This window comes from Anser brachyrhynchus (assembly GCF_964034855.1).
Source record: "Anser brachyrhynchus genome assembly, chromosome: 2".
NCBI classification, from domain to species: Eukaryota; Metazoa; Chordata; class Aves; order Anseriformes; family Anatidae; genus Anser; species Anser brachyrhynchus.
The window spans coordinates 2610885-2622943 of NC_137695.1; the positions used below are offsets into that span (position 1 = coordinate 2610885).

General features: G+C 43.2%; 1 long non-coding RNA gene across 2 annotated transcripts; it reads left to right on the forward strand.

Moving 5' to 3' along the window:
* Positions 1-572: 572 nt before the first annotated feature.
* On the forward strand, positions 573-11800 carry LOC308190050. Of its 2 annotated transcripts, none has more exons than XR_013946802.1 (3): positions 573-1559; positions 2241-2391; positions 7207-11800. It is a non-coding gene; the product is annotated as an uncharacterized lncRNA (long non-coding RNA). The 2 variants fall into 2 exon arrangements; XR_013946803.1 differs by having other exon boundaries at positions 573-1089; positions 1390-1559; positions 2241-11800.
* The last annotated feature ends 259 nt before the right edge of the window (positions 11801-12059 follow it).

Consider the following 12059-nt stretch of genomic DNA (forward strand, 5'->3'; position numbering starts at 1 on the left):
TTTGCGGAAGCTTTAGAGGGAAAAAAATGAAAATGTTCAGTTTGCAGGCTGGTGTCACTGACTTTTCTGGGGTAGAGAGCCCTGTAAGAGACACTTGGGATAGGAGAAAGGGGACATCTGACACCCTTGGTGTCCTCCAGAGGTCAGTTCATCCTGGTCGGGAGTGTGTGGTGGAATCAGGCTCTCTCTTTTCAAGGATCAAGCTGGATGAGGGGCACTCAGAAGGCTAAAGTTAGGTGACATGAACCCTGAACTTAGTCTCACAGCCCCACAGTCCCCGTCCCATGGGGTGAGGATGGGGATCTGCCCTTCTCTGGTTGCGCTGTCGGACCTGGCTCTGTCCCAGCAGTAACGACGAGCCCCAGAAGTACCTACCAAAGGAGTTTTGCTGCTCGGCAGTCAGTTTGCCTTAACAACAGCAGCTCTCTCCACTTTTCCTTCAAGGGCCTCAGCTTTCCCAAGCTAAAGAAACCAGGCTAATGCCTACACGAGGGCAGTAGGCACAGTCGTGTCCATTTCGCTCCCTGGTAAATTGAGCGGGGGGGGAGGGGGGGGGGGGGAGAGGCCTCAGATGAACCCTGCTGACTTCAGATGAACCATGGCAGCCTTCCTCCCCTCGCCCTGTGCTCTGGCTGTTTATTTGCAGACTCCCAGGGGCCCCGTCTCTCTGCATCCCGCTCGCTTCCCTCCAGCTCGCCTCGAAATCCTCCGCATCGACAGCTTTGCTTTGGCAGCAGAGGGCACTGCCCCCTTCTTAATTTTTTTGCCTGCTCATCCCCTCCTTCGTGCTCCTCCAAGGGCTGCAATTACGCTCTCGGTAAGTGGTGCTGTCTGTCTGCAAGCTCCTGAGAGTTTGATTTGTCTTGGCTCCCAGCTCTGACATGCCTGGGAAGGGCAAGGAAAGGAAATGGGTGGGAGCTCCCATCTAACCACGAACTTGTCCTCCCCCCTTTTCTTTTTTCTCCCTATCCCCTTCCCTCCCCCATACCAACCAAAGGAAGGATCTTTCTGCATCGCTTAGAAAGAGTTGCTCTGAAAGTTTGGTTTGGATTTTTTTTTTTCTTTCTTCTCTTTCAAATGAAATACGCTGTGAGTCTCTCCCGTTTCCATTCCCTTACAACAAAGCAGGGTTGTTATTACAAAAGGCAGAGCGTGTGTGTGTGTGCGTGCCTGCAACGTGTGTTTGTTTGCTCACATGTGGTTGTGCGTGGGCGTGTAGTAAGTAGCGGTATGCATTTGTGACCAGGACCTACACTTTTAAATATCCATGCACATTTATTTGATGTTCCTGCAGATTTCACTGTAGCGTGGTCCTTTTTGTTTTAAAAATGAATATCTCTCACTGTCTTTCTCCAGATTTATTTTAATTTATTTTGTTTTTTAAACTAGACAAGTGCTGAGTCCTCCCAAGGATTGCCAAACAGACGCTTGGGGTCTGAGGAACGGAGAGGAAGATTCAGACATGAGTTTGCTTTTCGCTTCTCCGCACGTCTGGATCTCCCCTTTGCATTGCATGGTGATACAGCCCCTCTCCCATTTTGCTTTTGTAAGAAAAGCAGGTGAATATTTAATCTGCCTTGTACCTGTTGAGGTATAATCTCTGACAATGTTTTGGTGACCAAGAAAGATGATGGCACAACTGTGCCCTGAATATTACCCACAGCCTCCGTGTGATGCCGTGGATCAGAGCTGTACCTGGGCTTGTGCTGCAGCAGTTTCACACTGAAACAGACAACAAATGAGAAGCCTAACAGGGGTGTGAGGAATTTGCAGCTTTTGCACACTCCTAAAATAAGATCTTCAAGGTCCTGTGCCATCCACAGCAGTGCTGATGGACTGTACTGCTGGAGGCAACCCTTTAGTTTCAGTACTAGACATAGACACTCCCTACCCCTACCACTACCCATACCCCATCCTTACCCTCTAAATACAGTCAAAATATAGTCAAGGGCGCCCAGAAGTGGGGTGGGAAAAGTTAAGAGGGTCCTAACCTCAGTTTTGCTGAGGCTTTGGGGCCACTGAGAAGCCCTGGATCCTGTCCCTGATTTCCCCCGCCCAAAGAAGTAGCATGTGCTGCTGAGAGGCATGTCCTCCTTTTGTGACCACCTATGTTAAAGGACATCACTTGCTAGCTGCTAGCTTTGCCCTGGTGATCAGCAGACCAGCATCATGTTCAGAGCAGCGGGGCTCAACACCGCACCTCTGCCCTTCAAGGTTGCCTTTGCTCTCTTGGCTCGTAGGGTCCTTCTTTGAGGCACCACAACGAAGAGCTGGAACTCAAAAAATGAAGACTGCCTACAGGGGAAAAGTGACTTGTACCAGTCTGCCATGTGGTCTGAGGAGGTGATAATGCTCTTCTCAGCTGGCTCTGGGCTACCACATGATCTGGAGGTAAATGCTTATAGGCCTATTTGAAAAGAAAAACACTTGACAGCCTCATCTTGCTTTTAAACCTCCGTACAGCCATGTTTTCTTTTAACTTGGCTCTGTGTGAGCATTTGACAGCCAGTGCTACCATCTGACCTGCTGTCCTCTTTGCTTTGACGGAACCTCAGCAGACAAGCAGTAGCTGGGAGGCAGCTAGGCTCTGATTTTTGTTTTGCCAAAGGTTGGTATCCTCAACTCATAAAGGGCAAAAGATAGGGTGGGAAGGGTGGTCTCTGTACTTGCAAACAGAAATGAGGCAAATGGGAAGGAAGAAACATATGCAAAATAATTTCCCCTGGTTTGGAAAAGGAAGCATGGAAAACTAACAGCCTCAAAGTACAGGTTGTGGCTTTTGGGAGAAAGAATGTGAGCAGTCACTTTCTCATCCTGTTTCTGTCATTCCAAGACTTGTGTGAATGGGCTGATGTTGAATCCCAGTTAGCCATAAAATAACAACAACAAGCCTGCCCAGTGGCTTCAATTTGCCAATTGCGAGCTTTCTGCACCTACAACAGGACTCAGAAAGACGGAAGTCTGCAAAACATCCCAGCTAGGAGTGCAGAATCCTTGAGAAAAGTAATCTCACCCATGGGGACAATCTGATTAAATGCGTGTTACTTATTGTTCCAACACCATGGCAATGTCTCCAGAAGGAATACAAATCACTTAGTGCAGTGAGATAGAGCCAGCTGAGCAGGTACCAGGAATGTGGGAGTTGTTTATTAGTCACTCAGGAGAAACAGCTATTGCTTTTCTGTTTATTTATTCGCTTTTATTTGAGCCCTCTTCCCCCAATTTGTTATAGTGAAACTAATAAGATAGAGGCTGATCCCGTGAACACTGAGCATGTCACAGCATTTTCGTTGGCCTCATGAACCAGGTGGGACCATTGTGCTGGGTCCTGAGCAAATCTCAGTGGGTACAAATCAGCACAGCTCTGCTGAAGTCAGTGAGGGTTCTCATCTATCACTTGTTTTATTAATACTGCCCCGTCTGCAGGTCCAGACTCTCCAAGAGCACATCTTCTATTTCATTGCTTCTAACTGAAGGCAATGTGTGAGTGCTGATTTGTCCAGACTGAGGATCTGGTCCAGCTCTTTCATTGTTGGTCCCCCCTCGCCCCCCCTTCTCTTTCTCCCTCTCTCTTTTATAGCAGCGTTGGAATTGCTGTAAGGTTTACAGTGCAGTAATAATCACCTCATTATTATTAATAACCATGGCAACAGAATGGAAATTAATCACACTACTTCTGTTTATCCCCATAGAAACAGAGCCAAAACAAACAAGACTTATCCACAATGCCTATTCCTAGAAATCATACATACTACATAATTACCAATGAAATGAACCAGCACCTGCAAGCTGCCTAGATTTTCCAGTAGCACCTAAGTAAGGGTCGAGGATATACTGTCATGTCAGTATTCAGAAAGGATGCTTCCTCTGGTTGAAATTGATGGGTGACAAATACCTTCGGTAACTTTGCTCATTGTGTTGGCCAGTACTCTTCAGCGTTTGCTCTGGAGACTTACTGCTGATATACATTGACACGAGACATTCTTCTCCACTTTTTGCAAATTTTATGGGATGATGGGATGACTAGGTCTAAGCTGCTCAGTAGTTGGAAGGGTGACTTCAGAGAATAATCAGTTTCTGAAGAAACTCCGTATACAACAGTTCTTCACATCTGCCAAGCAGTAAAGAAAAATTACTGTCCAACAGTGAATGTAACAGCTAGAAAGATGGTGAACATGATATGTTCAATGATATCATGACATGAACAAGTGTCAACATCATTGCTTGCAGGAGATATGGATGTAGTCCTTATCCTCACATCCTATACAGAGAATTGAAACTCCAAGAGTTTCTTTCACTGGAGAATCTCTGTTCTACCTGTCATTCTTCATTCAGATTCAGTATCATAGCAGTGCAACTCTTCAAAAAATCATTACTGCATTTTATTTAGGCTGTCACCAGCAGATAATCTAATTCTTGTATCTGCTTTTGCCTACAACATAATGACACACACGGGAGACTACTTTGCAGGCTCTGAAAGTAAAGAATTCATCCCTCAGATGAGCCTTCAAAACCAGAACTTCTGCTGACTCTTATCTGCAGATGCAGCCACGCAGATTAAAGTTGGTGCAGAAAGATGAGAGAGATGTAATCATGATTAAAAACACAATCCTCTGTGAAGCCATTTTTTGCCGGATTTGCTCAGACTTAGACCCTCAGGGTGCTTGAATTCAGCTGCATGTTGGAAACATACTACTTTATGAAAAGAAGTGAAACTCAACCACATGGAAGAGGCACATTGACATTGTAATTGACATCTCTTCCAAAGCCTTAAGTGGTCTTGGTGAATCTTCTCACTGCAATACAGTCTTCTGCAACTCTGAAGAATAGTATCACCTACTTCTTATCTCTCTGTCACCTTCAAAATGGGGACAACAATCTTCATATTTTCCTAAATACCATTTATTTAATTTAGATAGTATATAAATTGGAGGGGACAGAGGAATTCTCTTGCTATGTCACTGTACTGTGTATTTGTACAGATCTGCCAAATCATGCTCAAATGGAGGAATTCAAACTGGAAGTGATGGAGGGAACAGCCCTGAGAACAATCTGCTTCATGAGGTTTAACTGACCTTTTAAGCTTACCAAAAAAGACGGAGAGAGGATAATTAGCTGGGACAAATCCCATCTGAACTTCCTCCAGCCAGTCCTCCTGAATCCAATTAAACACAACTTTTCCATTTACAAGGACACTTGAGGAGAGACTGATATTGTTATTAGGCTGTGCAGAGACACCCAGAAGTGTTTTTTTTTTCTGCCTGTCATATATGATCAAATCCCAGAATTATAATTCGTAGTCCAAAAGTCACCAGCACTGGCAGGTCCATGAAATTACAGGTGCCATGAGCTCGGTGTCCCCCAGAGCACTTAAAGAGCAGTGACGTGGCAAAAGAAGTCAGTGCCTTTGCAGTTCTGCATCATGTAGTACTGAGAAGCTCTACATTGACTACAGAGACGTCCCAGTGTGATTTCCTCAGACAGATAAACAGGATATTACTTGTTATGTTATGTGACTAAAAGCTAAACACATTAAATAAAGACTTGGTGAGGATTGGGAATGCGTGCTCTGTGCTCAGCCTGGCCACTGGTTGAAATGGGGCACACAGAACCACAAAGGCTGCCTCCCACTATCAGACTGGGGAAGGAGGAAGCCCCCAGGTCCTGAAATCCTCACAATCCAGTCACATCTGTCATGATCTACTGTTTAAACATGGACAACTGATGTGCATGAGGGTGTCTCCTCGAGCCTCCATCTTCTGTTCCAGTGGGGCACAGGCTACCTAAGGGCTGCTCTTGTGTTGAATCTTCCAACCATAGATATCTTCAGGACATCTCAGAAGGCATGAGACACCCATGCCAAGAGAACTGCTTTGCACACTAGAATGTATACATATATTTAATTATACAAATCCAATCTGCTGTGACTAGGGTTTCAAACAGTTCACTCAACAGCAACAAATGAGGATTAGTCATCTTTTAATGTTCATGTAAAGAATATCCCAAAGAGGTGCTAGTCAAACCTAGCTTTGGGAAGCTTAGAGGAGGACTTACTGGCTAAAATCCTCTTCATTTATATTCAACAAGAAATCAGGTTGAATTACCTAATGATCTATTCTTAAAAACACCATGTCACTTTTGGCAATAAATGCTCTGATTTTGTGTACAGGAACACTTTTAAATATGTAGGTATACAGCAAGACATTCAAATGCTTGTTCTATGTAGTTCTCTCCAAATACATTCATGTACCCACAGAAGTGTTCTTACAGTATGGTGTAGCATGCAATATACAGCAAAATGCTTGCTGTGGGGGATGAATTCTTCCTGTGAATCTCATAAATATCACCTACGATGTTTTCTGCAGTTGAAACAGGACTGGTAGGCAGTGATTTTGTTCTTCCAGCTTCCAGGAAGGAAGATTCAAATAAAGCATTATGAAAAATAGTAAGGAGAGTGGAGGACTCTAATCAGTTGCTTGAAAATGCTGTGGAAATACCTTCATTTGAAGGCTTTGGAAAAATCCTAGGCAGTTGCATGTCAGGAATTGTGTAATTAGATTGGTTTCTTCCCCAGAGTAGGAGGATGGAGTAAATGACCTTTTTCTGCCTTCTTCTGCACATTTTTGTTTGTGTCTCTGATTCTGTGGCTTGTCAACTTTCTTTGAAAAGTGATGTGCATTGGCATAGTAGTTTATCCATTAATGAAAGCTTAGATCTCTATAATTGATAAAAATAACACTGGTGAGGCCAGTTCTGCAGTCACGTATTTGGTTCTGGGCTGGAACATTTCACGCAAGAGGAGAGGATGAGAGAGCTGGGACCGTTCAACCACTGGGATGGAGTTAAATTTCTTCATAGTAGCTCATATGGTTCTGTGTTTTAAATTTCTGACCAAAACTTTGCTAATAACACGCTAAAATTGTAGCTATTGCTGAACTGTGTTTGCACAGTATTGAGGCCTTGCTCTGCATTCTGCCCACCCAGGTGAATGGGTTGGGGGTACACGAGGTGTTGGGAGGGGATGCAACCAGGCAGATGATCAGAAACCAGAGAGATTCCGTGCTGTATGACATCATGCTCAGGAGTAAAATGGAGAGGAGCAGGGTTAAGGGATATTAGCCATCACTTTGCTCAAGAACTGGCTGGGCATTAGTCTACCCATGGGAACTGCTGCTTTTGCATCACTTGTTTTGTTTTCTTTTTCAGTTATTCCACTTTTCCTCCACTTATTAAACACACGTCTGCTATTTACTCTTCTTTTCCTCTTCCCTTGTCCCACTGTGGGGGATGAGGAAGTGAGCGAGCAGCTGTGTGGTGCTTAGCTGTCTACCAGGGGTCAACCCACAACACGATCCTTGGAAATATCAAAACCCAACTGGACATGGCCCTGATCAACCTGCTGTAACTGACTGTGCTCTGAGCAGAGGGTTGGACCACATGAGCTCCAGAGCTTCCTGTCAACCTCAGTGATTCTGTGATACTGTGATTGTTGGTGAGATATGGTGTCTTGGGCTTCTGCATTAGAAAGAAAATCAAAAGAAGTATTCAGGTTTCTAGAAGATCTGTATTCTGTTTGCTAATCCGTGTTCATATATGTTCCCTAGTCATCTTGCTAACATTAAACATACTTACAAAACTGCTATATTTTGCAGAATCATTTTTAACGCTAACATACTGACATCTAAAAATATTAACGAAAATTATTCAAACACAACTGATATTTTCTAGTCAATAAGTAGCTCATCTTTGATTTTGTCATTTCAGCAGAACGTCTCCAACAGATATCTTAGGTACTCGTCTGACACTGCCTTGACTTGAAGACTTTGGAGGATTATTTATCTTGTAATTTCACTGTGTCTCCTCACTCCCCATGTTCATAAATGTGCATCTCTTATTATTTGCACTTTTTAAAGTTAAAGGAGAGAGAAACTCTTCGCTAAAAACCTCTGTGTGCAATGCTTCTAAGCATATTACATGTGTGAATGAACCAACAGATAGGAACAAGAAATGTAAAACGTCAGGAAAAACAGGTCAAGAATAATTACTTAGCTCTTGAAAAACACATTATTTTAAATTAAAAAAACAAAAACATATTATTTAAAATAACATATTTTGCTGAATGAACAGCAAAATTTTTCTTGCTATGAGAAAGTCTTGCCTTACAACTTTTCTGAGCCTAAAATAAATCATTAGGGTTTGTGTCCTGGAAGAAAAAACATTTGCAGAACTGTTAAAAAGGTGAAATTGTCAATTGGCTAACCTGATTAAAATGAGAGTCATAAACTTTTACATAAAATGGCGTGGGAATTATTTTTTTTTTAAATCTGAAGCAGAATCCAGCACTAATATCCTTCCTGCTACTCAGTGAGGATACAAAAAAACATTGCATTTCATGATAGTACTGCCAACACAAAGTAATATTTTATACCAAAGACGTCTACCCACAAACTCTGACCTTTAAAATATTATATAAGACTCTTACTAAGAGATACAAACAGTTTGTAAATGTTAGGAGGGACGGTGAGGGAAGAAAAAATACTTTTCTTCCCACAAACTACAGACAGAGTTTGCTCAAATCCTAGTTTACTCGTGTGGGAGAGATTTATCATTTCAAATGACGTACATTTAGGCTGGTCATCCAAAGAGTTTGACACAGTAATAGTACGAGAGCTGTGAACTTAATTTTACTGATAATTTTGAGTTTATCCTGACAAAAGCAGGGAAGACATCAAATCCTCAAGGTATCCATCCTTGTTCTTCACAACTTGATGATGGCAGGATGTTAGAAGCACATTCTGCTGAGATAATGCGACTGAAGATATACTGCAAGACACAATTTTCTGCTCTTTACTGGAATATTGTCTCCAGAGCAAGTTCTGAGGCTTTCCGTAGCTCTTTGCCAGCTCAGTGTTTGCAAACGGAAGTCTGAAAAGATAACTGAAATAAGGGCAAATTATATACTAAGCTCTGCCTTCTCTCCCATCTTATTTCCTTCTTGGTGGTGGTTTAACACCAGCAGGTAGCTATGCACTGCCTCATCACTTTCTCACTCCCCCTCCTCAACATAACGGGAAGAAAACAGGAGGGAAAAAAGTTTATGTGTTGAGATAAGGACAGGGAGATCACTCATCAGTTACTGTCATGAGCAAAACAGATTCAGCGTATGGGAGATTTATGCCATTTATTGCCTATTGCTAACAGACTAAGGCAGCGAGAACTGAAAACGAACTAAAAAACACTTTCCTCCATCTACCCTCTTTCACTTTCTCCCCCTGAGCGGTGCAGGGGAACAGGTAATGGGGGCTGCGGTCAGTCCCTGACGCTTCATCTCCGCCGCTCCTTCACGGTCCCTCTCTGCCCCTGCTCCACGCGGGGTCTCTCCCGAACTGAGCCTGCGGGGGCTGCCCACAGGCAGCAGCTCTTCAAGACCTGCTCCCACACTGCTCTGTACCACGGGGTCCATCCCCCAGGAGCAAACTGCTCCAGCACGGGTCCCCCACGGGCGGCAGCTCCCCCCAGACCCCCTGCTCCTGCGGGGGCTCCTCTCCACGGGCTGCAGCTCCGGCCCGGGGCCTGCTCCTGCGGGGGCTCTCCGTGGGCCGCAGCCTCCTCCAGGCCCCATCCACCTGCTCCACCGGGGGCTCCTCCACGGGCTGCAGCGTGGAGATCTGCTCCGTGTGGGACCCGTGGGCTGCAGGGGGACAGCCTGCTCCACCAGGGGCCTCTCCACAGGCCGCAGGGGGATTGTGCTGCGTGCCTGGAGCACCTCCTGCCCTCCTGCTGCACTCACCTTGGGGGCTGCAGGGCTGCTTCTCTCACATTTCTCACTCCTCTCTTCCAGCTGCTTTAGTGCAGCAGGTTGTTCTTTTTTTTCTCTTCCTTAAACCTGCTTGTTTTTTTGTTTATTTTCCAGAGCCTGAATGGACAAACAAATCCTCTACTTTCTGTCCTGTGTTCTCCATTAACAGAATATGAGTTTTGAAAACTTTCATAAAAAAAAAAAAGAAAAAAAGAAAAAAGCCATAGACATTTCTTAACCACTTCAAGGGCAGTTTACAAGATTCATGGAAAAGCTAGAGTTGTTTCATCTGGATGTGATCTTGAAAATAAAAAACAGATAAATCATTGCATCGTCCTCGCCATAAAAATAGAGATTAAGAAAAACTAGTCCTTTTTGAAAGAGGGGAAGATGATCTAGGAAAGGCTGTTTAGTAACAAGTCTCTTGTGTACAAGCAGATATCATATAGAACCACATGTTCAAAAAGGTATCTGTCTACCTTAACGACCACTGAACTTGGTGGCAAAGGTGCCTCAGACATAGACTAGAAATGGTAGTGCACAAGTTGATCGAACAGAACACGTCACTTAAGGATAATGGAGAAGACTATTTCCTTCCTTTAATTGAGAATGCAATATTAGAGGGGCTATTGACACCATCTGTTTAGACTGTCAACCACAAAGCAGGAAAAGAATTGACAGTAATGTTGACTTATACAGACGTGAATCAGAAATAACTCAGCTTAACACAATTAAATTACTTGTCTCTTGATTTTCTTTGTATGAAGTCACAGGCAACCTACCATTTCTACAGCAAGCCTTGGATGAACCTCAAGAGATCTGCAATTTTGGTTTAAGAACATGACCTGTCTTGCAGTAAAGGCCCAGAGGCCCAACTTGAAATTAAAGCTTCACCGTGCCCAAAGCTGTTCTTTTGTATAGGAAGAAGACATTTCTGTTCCTCAAAAGCCTGCATTCTCCTCAAGAGGCAGTGAAATATGGCTAGGTCCACTCAGCAGGTGAGATGAAATAAGAAAATATATGACATGTCCCAGACCACAGAGGGAGTCTAAACTTAAAATATCAAGCCAACATAGCCAGCCTTTTGAATCCTCCCCACATTTAGTCCATGGACCAAGAGACGATTTTTCCGTGTATTTCACTTAGGTCAGGTGGGCACTTGAATAACCCCAGTGACTCCAGTGGCATGAATAGATTTACATTGGCATAACTGAGAGCAGAAACTGGTGCTCTTCATTCTTCCATTTTTGCCCAACTTTCTAGCTTATGTGCTAAGGCAGTATCTCCCCAGTGATCATATCACTGCAATTCAAGTGATATGATGTATCTGCTTTTAGGGAGTTCCCTGTTTCCTCTTTTACCATTGTGTGCATTTATGTGCTATTGAGTGAATTTTCCACTTTCTTGAAGTTCCTTAACTGCTATTAATCACTCTGCCATAGGATGGGAATTGTTTTATTTAGTCAATGAAACCGTTTTCCATTGCATGAAGTTCAACTCTTTCCATACCTTCACCTGTGTGGTCTCCAGTACATAACCTCAGAGGCAAGGATGCTGGGTTGAACGGTCCTGAACAATTCTGTTAGCAGGCTGATCTACAAAAGGAATATGAGTGAGTGAGATAGGGACTGTGATACATCCACAGTATGTACGATTGCCTTCACCTGTTTTGCCATTTGCATCTGATGAGCTGCTGCTGGAGCTTTCCTGTTATCTAAATATTGCATAGTTCTTTTAAAACCATCAGAGTGGGTTGCATTATCAGTCAGCCTGAAGTTCAAAGGATAATGCACATTATTCCTGCCACTAAACTATTCAATAGAGGCATATAGGAAGTGTGCCTCCTGTTTGGAAGGAACTATAGTGTGAAGAAAAAAAATAATATATATATGTATATATATATATACAAAACATCCACACACCTATGCATATAGCTCATGTTTAAGAGGGCTGTTTTTGTTGTTCTCTCTCTCTATTTTTTTTTTTTTTTTGCTTTCCAGAATTATGCCAGAATGAAATAGAATATCTTTTCAAATAGAGCATTACTTTAAATACTACTACTACTACTAATACCAATAACAACAGCACCAATAATAATAAAACAATATGTAATTATTTAATTTGGTACAGACTTGGAGGCCATGGACTTTCTGAAGATTAGCTATTGGTGGCCCTATCTAGTATAGTTAGTTCTACCTAATATGTTTTTACATAAGGCATGGAAAACCTGCTAGATCCCCGAGGAAAATCATAACATGAT